The sequence below is a fragment of the Delphinapterus leucas genome, chromosome 1, assembly GCF_059928025.1.
Source record: "Delphinapterus leucas isolate spDelLeu-1000000601 "Yukka" chromosome 1, BTC_Dleu_Yukka2, whole genome shotgun sequence".
In the NCBI taxonomy this organism is placed as follows: Eukaryota; Metazoa; Chordata; class Mammalia; order Artiodactyla; family Monodontidae; genus Delphinapterus; species Delphinapterus leucas.
Window position 1 is genome coordinate 6274939 of NC_143129.1, and position 22523 is coordinate 6297461.

The window sequence follows — 22523 nt, forward strand, 5'->3', positions numbered from 1 at the left end:
TGACTGTAGTTCCCTGTGCTACACAGTAGGACCTTGTTGTTTATCTGTTTTATATACAGTAGTGTGTATCTGTTAATCCCAAACTCCTAATTTATCCCTTCCCCACCTTTCCCCTTTTGTAACCATGAGTTTGTTTTCTATGTCTGTGAGTCTGTTTCCGTTTCGCAGATAAGTTCATTTGTGTCGTATTTTAGATTCCACATGTAAGTGACAGCATATGGTGTTTGTCTTTCTCTGTCTGACTTGCTTCACTCAGTATGATCATCTCTAGGTCCATCCATGTTGCTGCAAATGGCATCATTTCATTCTTTTTTCATGGCTGAGTAGTATTCCCTTGTGTGTATGTACCACATGAAGTTGCCCTTTTTTAAAACGCATTTCCTGAATAGGAAATGTATTTATATATCCTGAACAGAGCAGTGTTTAAAGTAGGTTAAGTTTAGATCCAATTGGAGGTTGTCACAAGGTTTTATATTTTTTAAACTATTAATTTTCTAAACTCCAGGAAAGTGGTAAGACTAGTGTAATTAATGCCCATGTACCCACTACCTGGATTCAACATGAGCCTACTGTGTTTATTTTGCTCTGCTGACCCACTTAAACTCACTTATAGCTATTACATAACACACAAATCTGTTTTTTGTGACTAACGAAACTAATAATACTTCCCCAAATAATACCTAATCAGTATTCAAACTTTCCCAGTTGCCACAAAATTTGAGTCAGTTTTTCAAAGTCAGCATGTAATCAAGGACCAATTGTTGTATTCATTTGTGTCTTAAATTTTTTGCCGTAAAGCAGCCACCCTTTTTCTGGACTGTGATTTTGAAGGGACTCGTCTCACCGTCCTGAATGCCCCACGTTCTGGAGTTCTGTTCCCTGGTGGTGGGCAGCACGTTGCTCTGTGCCTCCGTTTCTTGCAGGCTGGCAGACCAACCGCAGGTGACCGCCCTTCCCAGTTGTAAGAACCCTTGTACAGACAACTTCCAGGGAACACAGACGCAGGCACTAGTGCTACTTGCTGGTTCTCCTTAGCTCGACATCAGCCACCAGCCCCGCGGTGGCGCCGGGAGACAGCGGGGTGGGGGTGGGGGGTCTGCACGGTCAGCTGAGGCCCCAGCCACGCCCCCCCCCGGTGCCCAGTGTGTGGGTGCCAGGGGGGAGGACAGGAGTCCCCTGAGGACCTGGCCGCCTTGGAAGACCGTGAAGAGGGGCACAGGGTGGGAGGATGGCGAGGACGAGAGTGAGGACCCGGATGTTAAGCCGTCTCTCCGCACTTCTGCATCCTCCATCCGCTGTTCCCACGCCCCGGGCTGGCGGAACTGTGATGCGGGATTCCGCCGGGCAGTGGGCCGTCTTCAACCTTCCAACGCCCTTGCCCTCCTTCCAAGGTAGCGCAGGGTGGCCTCCGCCCGCAGCGGCGCCCGTGGTCCCGGGTGAGCCCCACTGGGTGTTAGGACCGGCCCCAAGGAAAGGTGAGCCGCGCCGCCTAGGGGCTCCGGCTGGAGCTGCTGCGGGTGCGCCTGCCCGGGACCCGAGGGAGAGCGTCTCAGTCCCTGGGCCCAGGAGATTGTCCCCGCGAGGGCAGTGGAGGCCGAGGCCCTGTGCACTCGCAGGCCGGTCCGCGAGCGTCTTACCACGGCTCCACCCGACACCTTGTTAAGGCACGGCGTCCAAGAACCAGGATTCCAAAAGACGAGCCCCTGAAATAATTTACAAAGTGCCCATGAGCCTCTTACGCGAGGAGGTCTATAGCTTTTATTCTCAACGAGGTCCCCAAAGAGAAAGGAACTACTTTTCTAGGGTCTGTGGTCCGAGAGATCAGTGTGTTGTTAGTGCAAGGGCACGGCAGGAGGCAAGGGCTGGGCGACGCCCTGCCAGCGCAGCCCGGGGTCCAGGCGGCTTGAGAGGCCCCTTCGGCAAGGGGCGCGGGGTCCCGTGCTCTTGGCCTGGGGCTCCCTGCTCTGATTTTTGGACACCCACTTCTGGCCTATAGCTCAGGATGTGTGTCTGCGCCAGTGAGCCCTGGGGCTGCCTAGGAATGTCACTGGAGGCCTTGCCTTGGGTTCAGGGGACGAGATACTAGCGTTAACCTAGGAACTGACCCCAGCGTCTGTGAGCCCTGCCTGATGGACGCCTGGGAGGGGTTTGCTGAGAGGATGGTGCCCAGCCCCACCCCGTGACCCCCACGGGGCCCGCACGTGCGTGTCATGGGGGCTGTCAGTCCCAGGCTGTGGCTCTGGCCCCCCAGCTTCCTCTGTCCCCACAGGTCTGGGGGCAGAGGTCTGACAGTCCCCGCTTGACAAGGCCCTCAGCCTATTCTACTGGTTTGTATTAATCTTAAAAAGCCCAGCTCTGGCCCTGGCCTGGGTCTTCCTTACCTGCACCCCTTTCTTCCATTTTAGGGAACAGAGTCTCCCTTGCTAGAGGTGTTAACTTTTTTTTTTTTTTTTTTTTTTTTTATCTTTGGCTGTGTTGGGTCTTCGTTGCTGCGCACAGGCTTTCTCTTGTTGTGGTGAGCGGGGGCTACTCTTCTTTGCTGTACAGAGGCTTCTCATTGCGGTGGCTTCTCTTGTTGTGGAGCACGTGCTCTAGGTGCATGGGCTTCAGTAGTTGTGGCGTGTGGGCTCGGTAGCTGTGGCTCGCGGGCTCTAGAGCGCAGGCTCAGTAGTTGTGGCGCACGGGCTTAGTTGCTCCTCAGCATGTGGGATCTTCCCGGATCAGGGCTCGAACCCTTGTCCCCTGCCTTGGCAGGCGGATTCTTAACCACTGTGGCACCAGGGAAGCCCCTAGAGCTGTTAACTTTTTACTTAAGAATCTTTTAACCTCCTGGTTCCTCTAGGACTCTGGGGGCTGGGATTGGAGGGGCAGTTAAGGAACAAGAGGAAAGGGGGGTGGTCAGAGAAACCTTCCCCGGGGACGCGTCAAGGATCTGGGTCTATGTTGGGTGGGCCCATCCAGCCTGCTCTGCTGGAATCTTACCTGGACACCAACAGCCGACATTCTCTTTCCTCTCTTCCTTTCTCTGCTTTTTCCCTTGCTGGGCACATGAATTCATACATATCAATGTTAGCAGTCCTTCTGTTTGTTCAAAGCACCAAGGAGAGCGACCACCCCTCATCACACAGGAGCCTAGGCAATAGGAAGGAGGAAAGGCCAGGGAGGGTCGGACACGTCACCCTGCGCCGAGCCCCCCTCCCCAGCCCCCGCCGCGGTCCCGTACCAGATAGTGAGTCAGTCACTGGTGGGCAGAGCAAGCCGCGTGACTCACCTGGATAAAGTCCCAGCTGCCGTCTCCTTCTCTCGTGGCCCTAAACTGGAATAGATGTGAGTCATGCTCTTTTCCCACCTCCCATCCTTTTCGAAGTTTTTAAATAAGCAGGGAGGATCTTTGTTAAATCTGTGCTGGACCCCACCTCCAAGACCCAGCTGGAGCCAAGTCCCTCGGTCCCCAGGGAGAGCCTTGCCCGGGTTCCTTTCAAAGTAGGGAGCCCTTGGCAGGGTGAGGATGGAAGGAGAAAGCATTGCCTTCAGAGTTGTGGCCCGAACTGGAGATACCTGAAGCCACTAGGTGCTCTGCCTAACGCGTGAGCGTGAAGTGACTGCTTCCCCGGTGGGGCTGGGATTTTCTCAGAGCTGCTGTTACTGGGCTGCAGTTGGAGCTGTAGGACCGCGGTCCTGGCCACAGCAGAGGTCCGAACACAGGAGGCTTCCTGCAGGCACCACCACCTCCCCTGACCCGGCCCCCGGGGGAAGTTGGTGGTTCTCCTGCTGATGGCACAGGGCAGAAGACGACAGGGAATTAGCCCCATACCTGCGGGAAGGCTAGAGCACCTGGCCCGTAGCCCAAGCAAAAGCGAAAATTCCTGCGCTCGGAGACCCTATGGATGGGGCGGGTGGCGGTTCCTCTCTGTGGTGCCGAGTTTCAGGCTGGCTCTGCTCCTGAGCTGTGCCCGGGTGCCTGAGACCAGAGCCTTTAGATCTGACCCCTCTCAGGGGTAAGTTTGTCTTCTGTCGGACGCATTAACAGGTTTCCGCACGTATAAGGTGAAAGACAGGCTCCCGAGTGGAACTGTTCCTTTGTGAAGCTTTTAACAGTCTTCCTAGTCTCATTTCCCCGCCTCCTCGCCGGGGACAGCTGTGATGTGAGAACCTGCTGGCTCTGTCCATCCTTAGAGCTCCGGCGAATTGCATGAGAACTGTGTGGGTGAGCCTGGAGGGCACGGGGGGGCCCCGGCCCAGCCCAGGGGAGGCTTCCGGGAGCCGGGTGCTGAAGGTGGCAGAGGCGGGTGTAGGAAAAGTTGTGGGAAGTGTGGGCACACTTATGCTCAGGTGATGCTGAGTCGTTTGTAGCTGAAACTCGAGGTGGAGGAAGAGGCAGCTAGAGAAAAGCTTACAGAGCTGGATGACCTTGGCTTTGCGTTTCTTTCTCAAATATTTATCAAGCATTTCTACGTGCCATGGATTTTTCTAGACGCTATAGGGAACCAGTGGGGAACAAAGGAGTTTAACTTCCTCCTGTATGAATTCTTCAGGTGCTGCACTTGGGAAGAACCTGTCCTCAGGACAGTGGTTCTCAGCCTGCGGTGAAGCCACGAGATGTTTTAGGTTGTCACACTGGGGCATGTGGTAGGTAGAGTCCAGGGGCGCTGCTCTACACCCTACAAAGCACAGGACAGGTCCCCACCACAAGAATGATCCCTTCCCCAAATGTCAATAGTGCTGAGCTGGGAAGACCTAGCCTCAAAGGATGGCTTGGTGTTTGCAGGAGGGGAGCTTTCGGGGTGGGCAGGTCTCCACGCACGGGCAGTGAAGGGACAGAGGCAGCTGTAGTGACCAAGGTGGTGAATAGGCTTCACTCGGAGCAGTGAGGTGGGGGAGGGAGGGGCTGGGGTCACGGCACTTGGTGGCCAGATGACGTGTCACATGGAGCGGAGCGTGGTTGACTTTAGATTCCTGCCTCGGCCCTCACGCGATGCTGTCCCTGCCATGTGGTTCCATCTGGATTTGGAGACGGATTCAGCTCTGGACATTGTATGACTCCCCTGAGGCTGCCATAACAGAGTCCCACAGGCTGGGAGCCTTCAACCACAGAAGTTAATTTTCACACGGTTCTGGGGGCTGGACGTCCACCATCAAGGTGTCAGCAGGGTTGGATTCTTCTGAGGCCTTTCTTCTCACTTCACAGACAGCCGTCTTCCTCCTGCGTCTTCCCTCTGTGCCTACGTCCTAATTCTCTCTTCTGTAAGGACACCAGTCATACAGGGCTCACCCGATGACCTCAGTTTGTCCTCATCACCTCTTTAAAGGTCCTGTCTCCAAACGGTCACATTCTGAGGTGCTGGGGCCAGGACTTCAGGAGCACAGTTCAGCCCCTAGTAGCTCGTTCAGCTCGAGGTGCCCAGGGGCTGCTCTGGAGCCTGAGGTCAGGGCGAGGTCAGCTGTGGGGAGTGTGGAAGGACAGAGGGGACAGTCGGGGTGTGGCTGTCCACAGCAGGAGAGACGCCCAGCCACGAGAGGAGAGCCACGGACGGCTAGAGCACAGGATGTGTTCTGGTGCGGAGTACGAGGCTCAAAGACGCGGTGACAGCTGGGTGCTTGGACAGGTGCATCTGAAGGTGGGAAGTTGTACTTCCTGGGAGAAGAATTCATTTTATTTATTCACATGAATGCAAGACACGAGTCAGACAGTCTTCAAGACTTTCGATCTGCTGGGGGGAGGGGAAGAAACACCTGCAGCGAGACGACACCCCCCCCCCCGGCATCCTCAGGACCCATGACGTCAGCTCCTCAAGCAGTCCACGTGGCCCCACCCCCCGAACCCTGGGGCCTCAACACAGCCACTACCAAGGGGTCCCTGGCACAGGGGCTGTGACACATGCTGTTGGAGTCTAAGCTTAGGAGGGAAGAAACAAAGGGGAGGAAACTCTGTGAACAGGCCACAGTACAATGTGACTGTGAACCTGGGCAGACAGTCCCCGTGGGGTTGACTGAATGGGTTTTCAAGGCTGCATAGGAGTTGACCAGGCCGATTGGAAGGAATGAGGCAGAGGGCACAGCCTAACATCTTAGAACTACACCCAGCTTTCCCTGGAGGAGCAGGGCAGAGTGGTGAAAAAAGGTGAAACTACGGAGCAGGCGGTTCATGGGAGAGGGACCCCTGCCCAGACAGGAGCCCCCTGGTGAGGAATGAGGGCCCTGGAGGCGGGGCCTAGTTGCAGCGAGCGGAGGCTACTCTTCTTTGCGGTGCGCGGGCTTCTCATTGCGGTGGCTTCTCTTGTTGCGGAGCACAGGCTTCAGTAGTTGTGGCACGCGGGCTCAGTAGTTGTGGCTCGTGGGCTCAGTAGCTGTGGCTCGCGGGCTCTAGAGCACAGGCTCAGTAGGAGTGCAGGCTCAGTAATTGTGGCGCACGGGCTTAGTTGCTCCGCGGCATGTGGGATCTTCCCGGACCAGGGCTCGAACCCATGTCCCCTGCATTGGCAGGTGGATTCTTAACCACTGCGCCACCAGGGTCCCTGTGTGGGTGCATCCCACGAGGCACGTGGCCAGCTCGGAGCCAGGTGAAAGGTCTCGGGGCGAGGTGAGGGGGAGCTGTGGTGCTCGGCTGTAGGCAGAGAAGGGCAGTGACCCCACCTGAGACCTCAGGAGTGCAGGGGTTAAGGTTCAAGGGGCGGTCATAAAGGTTGGTCCTCCCTGTGTCCCTGACACCTCAGCCCCACCTCACCGTGAGGCCAGCTCATCGCCCGGGGAGATGCAGCTGGTGACCTAAAACCTGGCCAGAAGGACCCGGCAGGACCCAGCCAAGGGGCGTTGTGGGCCCCCCTGGGGTTTCCTCCCCTCTGCACCCCAGTCCTCGGGAAGAAAGCCCGGTGAGTGTGCCGCTGGGAGGAGGAATTCTTTCCTCGGGTCTCTCCTTCTCTGTAAACTGAGGGGTGTGGACTAGATCTCCAGCTGAGGACACCCCTGTGTCTCTCTGGATGAGGATGCAGAACCTAGGCAACGGGGGAGAAGTTGAAGGAGGGCTCGTCTGCGGTTCTTCCCAGCAAGTCCAGGCCACTGCCGGCCTCTCCCGGGAAGGGCGGCTTTCCCGCCATCGGAAGGGCAGCAGGCGAGTCCCACGCAGGATTTCATGCAGGAGCAGCTAGCGGGGAGGCGGCAGACCCTGGCCCGTTTGGCCATCTTCTTCTAGAGAGCAGCTCGGGGGCAAGAGGCCCCACCCCTGGTGGCCAGGCCCCTCGGTGTGGATTTTATTAGCCCTGAGCACAAGTCACATCTACTTGTTGCGTTTAAGGCTCTGCAGAGGTGTGAGGGGCCACGTGGGAATCCAGCAGTGTTACTCGTGCTTGAGAGCACAGACTCTGAAGCCGGACTGGCCAGATGTGAGTCCCAGCTTTGCTGCTCAAGAACTGTGTGTGGCCCCTGTCCAGTCGCTGGGCCTCAGTTTCCCATCTATAAACTGAGACCGAAACAGTAGGACCCGCGGCCGAGGGCTGTGAGGAGGATTAAATGCCTAGAACAGCACCTGGGGCACCTCGAGTGTCCCCGGTGTTGGCTGTTGTCAGCGTGGCCGTCAGCAGAAGCCCGCCCCCCAACCCCCGGGACTGATCTGAGTGGTCACCTTCCATCGGTGCTCTGCACACAATGAGCCTCTGTTCTGATTTGAAGGACTCCCTTCTTTGTGCATCCCTGTAGCTCGTCCTTTCCCCCAAATTAAGCGCTTTTGAAGACACTTGCTGTCTGGTTAATTATCCCGATTTGTGCAGCCAAGGCCTCTCACCAGACGTGCTCACTGTCCGGAGCCGCGCGACTGGCCCCGAGCGTCCGGGCTCATGGCACGAAGTGGCTCCTGGCCCCTCCCGCTCGCGCTCTCGCTGCCAGACACGCCGGCCGCCCCCGAGCTCCCAGCGGCTTGGACGCAGGTCAGAGGGGCCATTCATTAGGCACAGGCAGAGCTCTGTCCTCATTCCCAGCCACTCCGCCAGCAGTGAGGCCCGAGTACTTCGTCGGAGTGATGGGCCGGCGCTGGTTCCTGGCAGAAGGGCCTCCGACAGAAGGAATGCGCGTTAGTGACCAGGCTCCGGGCCTGAGGCTTGTGGCACTCGTCTCACGCTTTGTGACAAGCCACCCCAAATCTGGTGCCGGGCAACCACCACCGCGTATTCGCTCAGGACTGTGTGAGCGGGCAGGGCTTGTGGAGGCGGCCCGCCGCCCCCCTGCCCCCCAGGTAGGGTGGGCGGGGCCACCTCCACTAAGGTGGCTGGACCGTGGCGTGGCCTGGGCCTCCCTCCCTCTGCCAAGCCTCTGGGTCCAGGGCCCCCCCTCCAGCAGGGGGACACTTTGTTCACGGACGGCCGCTTCCAGGGGGTGCACGGAAACCAGGGGGACTCGAAGGACCCAGGCCCAAGGCCCAGGTTCGGCGGGACGTGTTACACGCCGAACACCATCCCCCCTCCCCGCGGCCAAACCGCATGCTGAGGTCCTAACCCTCAGTTCCTCAGGACCTGAACGTCACTGGAAGTAGGGTCTCTGCGGATGTAACTGGAGGAGGGTGGACCCCGAATCCGACCTGACTGGTGTCCATATGTAAGGGGGAGTTTGGACACAGACACGTACAAAGGAGAAGGTCCGTGAAGATTGGAGTTATGCGCCCCCCCTTACCAGATCCTAGGAAAGAGGCCTGACAACCCCTCGACCTTGGAATTCCGGCCCCCAGAACTGTCAGACAATGAGTTTCTGTTGTGTAAGCCACCCGGTTTGTGGCGCTTCGTGACCACAGCCCAGCAAGCTAATACCGAAGGGGAATGACGGCCACGCTTGATGGGAGGGGTGCCCTCCGCGTCCAGGCTGGGGCACTGCGGTGGCTGTGTTTGCAGACCCCCTGCTGCGCCCCGAGGGCTTGCCGGCGGCTGTGGGGAAGCCGTCCCTCCTTCTCATCCTAGAGAAGACGTGCTTCTTCATTATCCAGCTTTAAAACTTTGTGCCTCCCTGAGGGTTCTTTCGCCTGGATCAGAATCTCCTGGAGGGCTTGTCCACACAGACTGCTGGTCCCATCGCCCAACAACTGTCCGACCCAGCAGGTGGGGGCCTGACGCTCTGCCCTTCTGCCAGGTTCTCTCAGGAGCACACGGGGAGCGGCCTGGAGGGCCTGGCGTCAGGGTCACTGGGGCTCGCCTGGCGTGGCGTCCAGGCTCTGGTGTTGAGAGAGCTGAGCTGGGGGACAAGCGCTGCTCCCAGGGCCCCAGACCACGAGGGGCCTGCGCGACGTGACCAGGTCAGGGCGCACCTTTTTAGAAAAACTTTCCTCAGTGACACACACAGCCCAAGCAAGATAGAGCTTTAATAAAACAAAGAGAAAAGTGTTCCCGGGAGTTCCCTGGCAGTCTGGTGGTTAGGACGCAGTGCTCTCACTGCCGAGGGCCCAGGTTTGATCCCTGGTCGGGGAACTAAGATCCTGCAAGCCGCGTGGCAAGTGTTCCTGACTCCCCGAGGTTACAGACCTGACTGCCCTGCAAGTCCCTGTGTCCTCCTCCCAACACTCTGGACCTGCCTCCGGTCCCAGCGTCCCTATGGCCACCAACAGTTACAGGCCAAGAAAGGGCGGGGCTCACTCCTTGAAGCCAAGAAGAGGGTCCCTGCCTCAGACGCGGCCTCGCAGGGGCCCCACGTGGGCGCCGGGCCGCGCCCTTCCCACTGCGTCAGCGCCTTGTGGGCCAGGATCAGAGTCACCTGAACCGACCCTGGCCTGACGGGGCCAGCGTGCGGGTGGGAAGGAGCCCAGAGGACGCCGACGGGCTCTAAGGGAAACGGATCCATCACCGCCTGCGTGTCAGGCCGTCCAGCACCTCGGCAGGCAGTGATTGCGTCCCTCGAGGTTTCAGCTCCTTGGGGAAGTGGCATTCCTGTTTCTCAGGTGCGGAAACTGACTTCCAGCCAGGACAGGCCCTGCTCCTAGGTTGGCAGGGAGGGGAGGGAAAGCCTGGAGGTTGGCTGACGGGGCTAACCTGGTAGTGTGACCTGACGCGGTGCGTCTCTTGAGACTGACCCCTCGCACGTGCAGCCTTCATTTTCTCCCTCAGCAGCCCTGGATGCCTTCGTCCTACAGATGAGATCACTTGGGATCACAGAGGGCCAGACCCCGCCCCATGCTCCTGCCCTGCAAGGGAGCTGCCCCAGTGCCCGAGGAGCGGGGAGCCCTGGCTGCCCTGTCTGTCAGCCCTCTGGGTGATGGTACTGCTTCCAGGGATCCAACCAGATCCTAAAGCAGCCCAACCAGAAAGAGGAGGTGCGCGCCCTGAGGCCTTTTGGTGGGAAGTCTGCCCCTCCCCGCCCACCTGGGGTCAGGCAGGCAACACAGTGGAAACTCCTACCTGCCCGGGCCTGCGGGGGCTCCCAGGAGGGAGGGAAGGAGCTCAGACCTGTAGTAGGAGCCCCAGGATGCACCAGCAGGGAGCCCCCAAGACACTGCCTGGGAGTGAGTGGAGGCCTGGGGTCCTCCTCCGTGGGGGTGGGGGGAGCTCGGGGTGGGGGGAGGGCTGGGGGCTCTACATGCTGAGCCTTGGCACCCAGAGTGAACGGGCAGACAAGCTGATGCACCTGGGGGTCTGGCACCTGCCTCACAAGTTTGATTCCCTTTAACCCTCGTGCCGACACTGTGTGGCGGGTGGAATCCTCGGTTAGAGTGGGGAGACGGCTCCGAGGGGTTAACAACGTTTTAAGATCTCTCAGCTCGGAAGTGGAGCTGGGACTAAAACCCAGGTTTGGTGACAACAAAGCCTCCGTCCGGGTTTTCCATTGAGGCTGGTTAACCCGTGGATAGAGCCCAAGGCTTCAGGAGAAGGGAAAGTTTGCACAGGTGCCTGGCACCCCTTGGGTACTCAGTAAAGGTTTGGATGAATGAAAAGCTGGAAGCAAAGGGTTGCCGCTGGGTCCTGGACTGGGGCCGGCGTGGGGGAATGGAGGCAGTGGGCTCTCCCCAGCTCCCTGGTGATGGGTGTCCAGGCCTCCCCAGTCTCACCGGGAAGCCAGGTCCTGTCCTGCCGGGCCAGCACTTGGGAGCAGGAGCCCAGCTCCCAAGACACGGAGGCAATCCATGAGGACGCAAAGCAGAGGATGTGGCAGGCGTGGAGGGAGGGAAAAGGTCAGCAAGGACTGACCTGAGGGGAGCCCGACGGGCTGCTGAGGGACCACTCGGAGGGCGTGGGGGGGGGGGGCTGGTGGGAACTTTTATTCCTCCCCACCCGCACCGGAGCCCCACCTAACGACCAAGATCCCCAAGAAGCGGGGAGCTTGCTGTGAAAATTAACAGAAGCCTCAATGAAAAGAGAGTCAGGAGGCCATCAGGGGATTGCAAAGCCCAGGTGAAGAAAAGAGCCTGAGCGGAGCACGGGCTCTAGGCATGTGGGCTTCAGTAGTTGCAGCACGCGGGCTCAGTAGTTGTGGCTCGTGGGCTCTAGAGCGCAGGCTCACTAGCTGTGGCGCACGGGCTTAGTTGCTCCACGGCATGTGGGATCTTCCCGGACCAGGGCTCCAATCTGTGTCCCCTCATTGGCAGGCGGATTCTTAACCACTGCACCACCAGGGAGCTTCCCTTCTGGCAGGAGCTCAGCCAGCGAGAGGCCTCCAGCCTTCCCGACCTCCCTGCCCCTGTAACAGAGCTCTCTCCCTGGTGTGGGGTCCTGCACGGGGCTCGCCAAGGCGACAGACCCTCGGGCCCCGGAGACGCGGCGGGGAGGGGAGGCCCTGGTGGGACCTCAGGCCGCTTGCTCGCACGCTTCCTTCCACTTCCCTGTCTGAGGACACCGCACCTGTTGGCTGTCACCTCCTCTGGGAAGCCTCCCCTGATCCCTCTTCTCTGCCCCTTTTAATTAATTAATTAATTAATTAATTATTTTTGGCTGCATGGGGTCTTCGTTGCTGCGCATGGGCTTTCTCTAGCTGCGGCGAGCAGGGGCTACTGTTTGTTGCGGTGTGCAAGCTTCTCATTGTCCTGGCTTCTCTTGTTGCAGAGCATGAGCTCTAGGTGCAAGGACGTCAGTAGTTGTGGCACGCAGGCTCAATAGTTGTGGCTCACGAGCTCTAAAGCGCAGGCTCAGTAGTTGTGGCACACGGGCTTAGTTGCTCCACGACATGTGGGATCTTCCCGGACTAGGGCTCGAACCTGTGTTTCCTGCATTGGCAGGCAGATTCTTAACCACTGCGCCACCAGGGAAGTCCCTTTTCTGCCCCTTTAATAAAGTATTTCACTTGTCTCTCTCTCTGGACTAGAAGCTCTTCAAGGCCAGAGTCCACAGGCTTTCACTCTGTCCCTGTGCCCGGGGCCTGACATGTAGTGGTCAGTCAGGAAAAGTTTGGACATGAGCCTAAGCGGCAGGCCTAGACTGGGGTGGATGGGAAAGTAGGAGCTTACGGCAGTTGAAGCACTTTGATGGGAGAATGAGCAAGGTTGGGTAAAAGCATTTTAAATAAGCAATTCCAGGGGATTCTGATGCAAGTCGTTCATAGACCATTTTTTCAAAGCACTGTTTTAGGATTTTGAGTTTATGTATGTAAGGTAACCATTGCCAGAAACACATACAAGCTAAAGAATTTGGTGTCAGACGTGCTGGGCTGAGGTGACAGTTAAACCCAAGTGGAGAGCGTCGTCATCAGCTGGACACGGGACTCAGAGGCTCAGATTGGACACCCCAGAGGGTGATGTCGACGTGGGTGGTGCCTCAAAGTTCATTCAGGTAAGGCTCTGACCGTGATTGAAAGTCATCAAAGAAAGAAGATACGGACAGAGTGAAAGACCTCGGAATTTTCCCACATTTAGGGATGGCGGAGATGGAGACCACGACTAGTCAGAGAGGCAGGTGGAAAAACAGGTTAGTTTATGATTGATTGGCGAGAAGAAAGCTGAGGGCCGGAAGGAGGAAGGGGAGGGAGTGCCTGTCCCGAGCCAAGTTCTCATCGGCTGCCTATCCTGACCCCCTGGCTGCCCCACCGGGATGCCTGGGGTGACCCCCCAAAGCACGAACAGTCACTCCGCTCTCCTGCTCAGAACCGCTCCGTGATTCTTTGTTGCCACCAGGGTATTCTAAACCCTTTCATTTGCTTCTACGGCTTTTAAACGACTAGCTGCCTTATTGAGATATAATTCACATACCCCAAAATTCACTCTTCTTGAAGCGTACAATTCAATAGTTTGTAGTGCATTCACAGAGTGTAACCATTACCACAATCAATTTTAGAGCGTTTTCATCGCCCCCGTATGAGTCCCTTTGGACTTGCTTACTGTGAACATTTCATACAAGTGGAATCATATACTACGTGACCTTTCGTGACTGATTGCTTTCACGTAGCCCAGTGTTTTGAAGGTTTGTGCGTGTTGTAGCGTGTATCAGTATTCCATTCCTTTTTGTGGCTGAGTAGCATTCCATTTTCATCCTCGGATATGCCACATTTTGTGTATTCATCCATCAGTTGCTGGGCATGTGGATTGTTTCCACATGTTGGTTATTATAATGCCGCTATGACCATTCATGTGGAGGTCTTTGTGTGGATATATGTTCTCATTTTTCCATTCATTTTCATTCCTACAGACCTAGGAGTGGAATTGCTGGATCATATGGTAACTCTATCTAACATTTTGAGGATTGTTCAGTGGTTTTCCAAAGTGGCTGCCCCATTTTACAACCCCACCATCATGTATAAGGCTCCAATTTCTCCACACCTCACCAACACTTATTTTCTGTTATTTATTTGTTTATTTATTTATTTTATTTTATTTTGGCTGCATTGGGTCTTCGTTGCTGTGCGCGGGCTTTCTCTAGTTGCGGCGAGCAGTGGCTGCTCTTCACTGTGGTGCACGAGTTTCTCATTGCAGTGGCTTCTCTTGTTGCAGAGCATGGGCTCTAGGTGCACGGGCTCCAATAGTTGTGGCACGTGGGCTCAGTAGTTGTGGCTCACAGGCTCAGTAGTTGTGGCGCACGGGCTTAGTTGCTCCACAGCATGTGGGATCTTCCTGGACCAGGGCTTGAACCCGTGTCCCCTGCGTTGGCAGGTGGATTCTTAATCACTGTGCCACCCGGGAAGCCCTTATTTTCTGTTTTTTAAATAGCTGTCCTAGTGGGTGTGAAGTGGTATTTCACTGTGGTTTTGATTTGCATTTCCCTAATGACTAATGGCCTGCTTATTGGCCATTTTTGTATCTTCTTTGGAGACATGTCTATTCAGATCCTTTGCCCATTTTTAATTGGGTTATTTGTCTATTATTGTGTGTAAGCTTTCTTTATATATTCTGGACACCAGTCTCTCATCAGACATATGATTTGCAAATATTTTCTTCCATTCTGTGGGTTGACTTTTCACTTTATTGATAGTGTGCTATGAACCACAAAAATTTTAAATTTTGATGAAGTCCAATTTATCTGTTCTTTGATGACTTGTGCTTTTGGTGTCATACTTAATAATCTATTGCCTAATCCAAGGTCACAATGATTTACACCTGTGTTTTCTTCTAAGAGTTTTATAGCTTTTAGCTCTTACAACTAGGTCTGTGATCCATTCTGAGTTCACTTTTAATACAATGTGAGGTAGGAGTCACACTTCCTTCTTTTGTACATGGGTATTCAGCTGTTCCACCACCACTTGTTGAAAAGACTATTCTTTCCCCCACTGAACTGTCCATGGTCCTTTGTAAGCAGGTCTTTTCTTAGTCCTGTGGCCTCATCTTCTGTCCCACCACTACTCCAGCTTGCCCTCCATCGCCAGCCCCACTAAATGATTTTTTTCCCCAAATGAGCCAGGTTTCTTCTCACCTCTGGCCCACTTCTCTACATGCTGTTTCTTTTACTGGAAAATTTCCCTGACCTTCTTTCCTCATCACCTGCTATCTTCTCCAATTATCTGGCAGGTCTAGGCTTACACGTCTTCCAAAAAGCCTTTCCTAAGCTCCCAATAAAGTTTCAACACAGGTCTGTACTCCCCCAAGGGCCCTGTACTTCTTAAGCCCAAGAGGAGCTTTTTTTGTCCCTGGCACACAGTGGGGATTCAGTCATTCTGATGAATGGATGAAGCCCAGAAGTCAGGGAAGAAGACTGATTTGTACTGTGTACCTGCTCCAGAGAGTGAAGGAGAGTGAGATCTGAAAACAAAAATGCCACTAGGTTTTGACTATTTTTGTCTTTACAGATAGGAGTTTCAGCAGCGCTGGGATGCAGAAGCCAGAATGCAGAATGCGGAGGAGAAAGTGAAGCTTCGGTTACAAGCTATTTGTGCCCGAGTTCGTTTGTGAGGGAAGAAGGGAACTAGATTGGCGCCACGGAACAGCTTAAAAGGACAGAGTCAGGGGCTTAGTTTTATTGGTACGCGTCCATCTGCTGCATTCCAGAGCCTCAGAGAGTTCGAGTTCTGATGAGAGGCCCTTCCTTGGCTTCTTATGATGTAAATTCCAGGGCCTGGCCATGATTTCCCCTCCTGCTACCCCTCACCCCTGGCCTCTAACTGTGTGCGAACACGCACACCAACACCCTGTATTTGTGCTGATCTCAGCATCCCAGGGATAGATTCTGGGAATGACCAAGGCCTTGTCCCAAACTGGGCTAAGCTATATGCAGCCCAGAAAAAGACAACCTATAAGAGTCGCTTGTTTGGGTAGGAAAGGGAAGGAACAGGTCTAACATCTCGGCGGCACCAGAAGAATGACCACGTCTTCCCTCTCTGCCCCTCATTCCCTGGCATCCCCACCCCCCCCCCGGGTCACTCAGATAGGCTAGAATGACAGAGCTGCAAGATTTTAAGTTTTCTTCGCCTCATTGAGTTATCTTCCTCCGGAGCTGCCCCCACGTCCCTGGCATGTTCCTCCCAGAGGTAGATGTGCCTGATGCTGAGCGTACCCACCCGGTGAGCGTTCGCCACCAGCCTCACGCAGCTCACCTCGTGCCCCACGCTCTGTGGAACTACCTCCTGATCCGGCTGCCCTTCCAGGAGGTGGCCCAGCAAGGCGAGGCTGGTGCAGCGCTGCGGTGTCCCCTCGGGCTCGTAGCCCAGCTCCACCTGCCCCTTCTCCAGGGCGTGCTTGCCATCCACGATGGTGCCCGGCAGTACCTGCACCCTCCTCAGGTCCGCTGGGTGGTTCAGGATGACAGGTGGTTCCCTGCGCTGTGGGTCCAAAAGAAGGACTCGTCCAGACTGTAGGCCTGCCAGGGGAAATGGACCTCAAAAACCTTCATGTCTGTGAACACGGCTCCTGGTGGGTTGTCAGGGGCTTAGGGGCTCTTTTTCTGCGTGCCCGAGGCCTTCTGGCTGTGTCGTTCGGCGCATGGTAGGGGACTCGGGGGTAGAACAGGAACGGTCTGCAGAGGATCGGGTCCTTCTGGGCCAGGAGGGTGCGGAAGTGAGGGAGGAGCCTGGCGAGGGGCTTCTCCCCGTAGAAGAGGAGGAGGAAGTGGGCCAGCACCGGGGGTCCCCGCTGCGGAAGAGCCTGCCCTGGAAGCCCGGGTTGGAGAACTCCAGGAGCGCCCAGGGCTGGGACCCCAGGGTGTCCGCTTTCCACTGAACGTGGTGATGAAGTTGGGGGCGCACAAGGTGCCGTCCTCCAGCAGCAGGAAGTACTCCGAGAGCTTCGCGGCGCAGCTCATGAGGAAGGCGTGGTCCGTGGTCCGCTGGGAGTAGGGCTCCTGGCGAGAGGCCCCGCCCCGACGCCGCCCTCGGGGGGATGGGCCTCCGGCGGGGCGGGAGTCGGCGCTGCCCCGCCGAGACCTGTGGGCCGAAGAGGCTGGAAATGCGGAGGCCGGCCTCCCTGAGCCAGGCCAGGCCAGGCCAGGCCAGCGCCCGCCAGATGGGCAGCAGTGTGTACGGGAGGCCGCTGCGGTCCGACCGGAGCCTCGAGCAGGTGCCGACCGTCAGCCACGCTGGGGCGGCCAGCGGCGCGGTCAGCGTGCAGGCAGGCCGGGTGGATGCTCTGCGGCACCAGCAGATGCTCTTCCCGCAGATGCTCGTCCCGCCCTCGCTGCTCGGCTATTTCCCACCCCAGGGGGCAGGTTCAGATCCTCGCTACGCAAAGCGTGGGCGTTAGTCCAGCAACATCGCCCCGTTTGGAAGCTTATTAGACGTGCAGAATCTCGTGAAGCAGAGTCTGCATTTTAACAAGGTCACCAGGTGCCTGAGCTGGGGTGCTGCGTCCCCACGGGCCTCTGAGGCTTCTTTGAACTGGAATTTTGTGGCACATGGTTTAAGTACTCAATAAATATTAGCTTTTTTTTTTTTTAATTTTTGTCTGTGCCACTCCGCTTGTGGAATCTTAGTTCCCCCACCAGGGATCAAATCTGTGCCCTCGGCAGTGAACGCGCCGGGTCCTAACCACTGGACCGCCAGGGAACTGCCAATATTAGCTATTTTTATAGTCATTATCATTCCTTTTGATTTTACCCAGCTCATCTTCCCAAAGCTCTCCTTTAAAGAAGATCTACTAGAAAAAGCCCTTCTCCTGGGAGTCAGGAGTCCAAGACTATTGTCTCAGCTCTGCCACTGACTATGTGGCCTCCAGCGGGTCCCTGTACCCCTGAGCTTAACACTGGGTGAACTGGGCACGTGGCCCGAAGGCCCCCTCGCCCCCCAGGGTTCTCTCACGCCGTGATCCCACCCTCCTGGAGCGGCCGCGTTACCTCTTCCCTCCTTCCCCCTCCACACAAAGGCCTTGGCAGGGAGAGGACTGTCTGCTGGGCCTGATGCCCCCCGCCTTCCCCCCTTCTTCCCTCTGAGCCCCTTCTTCTCCTGATGCTTCTTCCCCCCTGGGGAGCCCATTCCCCTCCTCGGAATGCACTCTTTTTCTCTGCTAGATTTTTTCCAAATATTTGAAGGTGAGATTCTGCCAGTCTTCTAGTGGCTCCAGATCCTTCCTTCTCCTATAACGGCCCTCCTGCGGCCTGGGCAGAGGCAAGTCCTGGTCCTCCTTTCATAAAAAGAACAGGGTTTAACCTCTACTGGTTTCCCATGAGCCTTTCCAGGGAAATAGCGGGTCAGTCTCCCCAGAGCAAGCCCAGCACATTCTCAGGATGTCTGACCACTGGCCAGAGTACCCAGGGCTCAAGCAGTATTTGCTGTCTTCCTTGCCTTAACAGATATGGGGGGGAATGCAGCTTCTCTGTGGGCCAGTGGGTCCGGCCAGCTCCGCACCCACCCCCTCGGAGTCTCCTGCTCTCCGGTGAGAGGTACAGGGCATTTCTGAGACTCTACCTGTCCACACCCACCACACACCCTTAATCCCCACAGTGAGAGCAACGTTGCTACTTGGGCTTCGATAGCCATCCTGTTCTGGTCGTCTTCAATTTCCCTGGGGACTTTCAGAGTGAACGAGAGCCACAGGAGCCCACCGCCCACCAAGGTGACGCAGCAGCACCGGACGGAAGCCTGCATGGCAGCTCCTACAGCAAGAGGGCAGGAGGGCAACAGGATGGCTCCCTGGTCCATGCCTCCACCTCCCCGACTCCTGGGAGCCTGGCCCTCCCGACGGCCCTATTCCAGCCTTCATCTCACCACAGTTAACTCACTTCCCAGGCCCGCCTTTCTGCCTGACCTGGGAACCTGAGCCTTCTTCCCGGCCTCAAGACGGGAGGCCACCTGTCCTGGGACGTTTGCTGCCTTCTCTTTGTAGGTTTGTCTGGAGATTCCACTTCCCCAGGGCTCTCCCTGCTCAAATGATAACAGCCTGCTGGGCCTTCAGTGATGAGGGCCGTTTATCTTAGAAAGATGGTCACCACCCACCCCTACTTTTTTATTTCTATTTTTTTTGCGGTATGCGGGCCTCTCACTGTTGCGGCCTCTCCCGTTGCGGAGCACAGGCTCCGGAAGTGCAGGTTCAGCGGCCATGGCTCACGGGCCCAGCCGCTCCGCGGCATGTGGGATCCTCCCGGACCGGGGCATGAACCCACGTCCCCTGCATCGGCAGGCGGACTCTCAACCACTGCCCCACCAGGGAAGCCCCCCTACTTTTTTAAACAAAAGTCAAACAATTTATTAAAATAGCTGCACTTGAAGTGTTGCTAAGTGCTAAGCAATTTGGTGCCTTTCTTACTTCTTGTAAAGGGCGTCCTTAATTTATCCCAATCCTTAATCTCATTCACAGACCTTGATTAGAACATGATTCTGGGACTCCCCTGGTGGCGCAGTGGTTAAGAATCCATCTGCCAATGAAGGGGACACAGGTTCGAGCCCTGGTCCGGGAAGATCCCACATGCCGCGGAGCAACTAAGCCCGTGCACCACAACTACTGAGCCCACGCTCCGCAACAAAAAAAGAACATGATTCTGTTAACTCAGAGTAAAACAAAAAATCCTTTTGTGAGTGGTGGGCTGCTGGAATTCAGGCTGGCTCAGACTCAAAAGCACTTGTGGGCTGCTTTTTCCCTGTTAGTGTCTTTTCTCCGGAGAGAATGTGTTTTTCTGATTGTCTTTTCTCCGGAGGGAATGTGTTTTCTGTTTTTCTGATTTTCTGATTAAATGATCAGAGGAAAGGCTCTGATATACCTTGTCTCCCACTCTTGGTCATTTGTCTGCCTAGTCAGGACACAAAAGGAAAGAAATCGCAGTAATTTCTATGCCCCCAAGGCTATACTATTCTCTAATTTCTCCATTTGCATGGTTCCCTGCCAGTGTGGTATTTTGGTAGAGGTTACCATGCTTCCCTCCCTTAACCATTTAGCCTTTTGATAAGAGTTACAAAAACAGTACTTATATATGGTAGGAAGGCTTAAACTTTCCTTACCTGGTTTCCTTAAGTCAGATAGGTCATTCAGATACAAACCACTACATGTAACAGAAATAGGCTTCTTTTTTCTAGAACATAAATACATGGATACATATACTGACTGAATAAAAGGCTCTACAACTATAGCCTGAGGAATTCACCCTCAAGGGAACAGCCCTGTTCCCTCTGCCCCTCCTGTGTGGTTTACCTGTCACACCAGCGGGAGCGCTGCCCTCGCTGAGCCCTGAGTTTGACAGGCTCCTGGGAGACCAGGAGAGAGAGAAAGAGGAGTTGGGGTGCTGAGGACCCGCACAGCGACTGGGCCCCTCCCCCCAGCTCTCCAGCCTTGAGCTAAGCTCCTCTGTGACGTTGCTCTGTGTCCTGCCACCTGTCCCATCATCAGGGCTACACCCGGCCAGGACTTACCTGTGGGCGGTGCTTACCTGAGAAGCACGGAACTGCCCCCCAGCACGCCCTCTCTCTACCCCGTCCCTCCCGCCCTCGGTGGTTGGCTGGCTCCCGACTCTCATTCCCTCTCACCTTCTGACTTTGTCACCCCTGCAGTTACCCTTTTTCACTTCTGCGACGTTGCCACTTTTCCCGGTCTCCTGGACCATTCCCGTCACTGTAAAAAGGACGTCTGTTATCTTCCGGTGGGTAAAAAAAGCAAAAAGCAAATCCCTCCCTGAATTCATGTTCTCTCCAAATCCTGCCCCGCCCCTCTGCAGCCCTCAAGAGCAACACCCCTGGAAAGCTGTGTCGTCGTCATCAGTCTCACTTCGCCGCCATTTCCTCCTGCATCTCACTCAGCCCCCTCCTCCCTGAGACACCCTTCCCGTGCAGCGCTCGCCAGCCTGGCCTTCCTTCCCTGGTCCTTTCCCTGGCTTCTCCTCTTCCCAGCCAGTGACTGTCGAGGGTCCCAGGGTTCTGACCCAGTCCCGTGGCTTTAAGTGCTGTGTACATTACAGGCGTGTGCATACACGTGTGTACATACATACACATATAAGGTGTGTGCATATCCACATATATCCTTTCATATATACGTATGTTTCATATATACGTGCACGCGCGCGCACACACACAGACACACACACACACATGCACACACTGAGAACTCCTAGGGCTGATCTTACCTCTAGCTTTGGCCTCTGTCCTGAGCTCCAAATTACCTGACTCATCACCACCTCCTTTTGGATTACAGGTATCTCAATTTTAACAGAGCCAAATAGAATTATAGACTCTTCCTATTTCCCAAATCTTTTCCTCCCCAAGTTTTCCCCATCTCAGTAAATAGCACCACCATTTTTCCAGCTACTCATGGGAAAAATCCTCAATGCCTCTCTCTCCTTAACACTCCACGTTCAATCTACTCAGTCCTGTTACCTTTTCCTCCAAAATGCATCCGGAATACGACCCTTTCTCTCCATCTCTGCTGCTACAGCCCGAGTCCACACCACCATCACCTGCTGCCTGGACCACGGCCACCACCTAACTGGTCCCTCCTCTCCACCCGTGTTCTCCTGCAACCTTCCCTCCACGCGGCAAAGAGGTCTTTTACATCGTAGACCGAGTGATATCCCTTCGCGAACTCCAGACCACAGCCTCCTGGGTCCTGCCTGACTGGCCATCTGTCTCTTTGACTCCATCTCCCGTCCCCCCCACTCCCCGCCCCTCCTCCCCCTTGGGGGAGGGGGCATCCCTCGGACAAACCAAGGTGTTTCTCAACTCAGGCCTTTGCATTTGGTCTTCTTCTTAGAACTTTCCTCCGGAGACTTTCCGAGAGCCGACCCCTCCCAATACCCACATCGGAGCTCAGACGTGCTTTCTCCGGCCTCCAGTCATCGTGGCTAAAGTCGCCTCTCCCGTCCTCCCGTTGCGCTACCACGCATTCTATTTTCTTAGCATTTCTTGCTACCAGAAGCTATCCTCCTTGTATGTGTCGCTGTCTGTCTCTATCCACTAGGCTGATGGCTCGGCCTTTGTTTTATCCAATGTCACATCCACAGCACTTCGCACAGTACCTGGCCCAGAGAGCGAGCTCAACAAGTATGTATTAAGTCACTAGTTATCGGGATGATGCGATACGGTGAGTGGTCATCTACCTCTTCCACAAACATGTGCTAGGTGCCAGGGACACAGCAGTGCCAGGAGGACCGGGCAGTACAACAGAGAAGGGCAATACGTGTGCAATGGTTAAGAGCTCAGATTCTTGACTTAGACTCAGACTCGGGCCAGAATGTGCTTCTGCTAAACTTACTGGCCATGTGACCTTGGCCAAATGACTCAGTCTCTCTGAGCCCCAGTTCCTCATCTAGAAACTAAAGATAACGATGGCTACTCTCAGGTGTTCTTATGAGGATGAGAAGAAATCATCCACAGGAAAATGCCCAGCGTACAGCAAGCACTCAATAAATGTCAGCACTTTTGTGCTAACAATGACTGTTTTTCAAACACGGAGACCAGCAATGCCTTCCTTTCTGTCATATTTGAGACGTCCATCTCCCTTTATTCCTAAATCCCCACCCAAATTTTTACTTTTAGACTCTTAAACAGACGTACAGCACTTTGAGAACACTTCTGCATCTTGGCACCTGATTCGCACTCCTCTGAGGGCCTTAGAGGGGGCAAACAGTGGAGGAAGAGGGGAAAATAGGTATTTTTTAATTGAAGCACAGTGGATGTAAAATGAAAATAAATACTAAACAAGCCCTGGCAGGTCCCTCGGCAGCAGCGCAGATCGGGGTGAGCCGTCTGAGATGCTATGCCTGTTGCCATGGTGTGTCCCAGGTGTGGGCTCC

The 22523-nt window shown here is 55.5% G+C and overlaps 1 pseudogene; it reads right to left on the reverse strand.

The window, feature by feature from the left end:
• Positions 1 to 12085: 12085 nt before the first annotated feature.
• LOC149750400 (alpha-1,3-mannosyl-glycoprotein 4-beta-N-acetylglucosaminyltransferase-like protein MGAT4E) lies at positions 12086 to 19302 on the reverse strand (annotated as a pseudogene).
• Positions 19303 to 22523: the final 3221 nt, after the last annotated feature.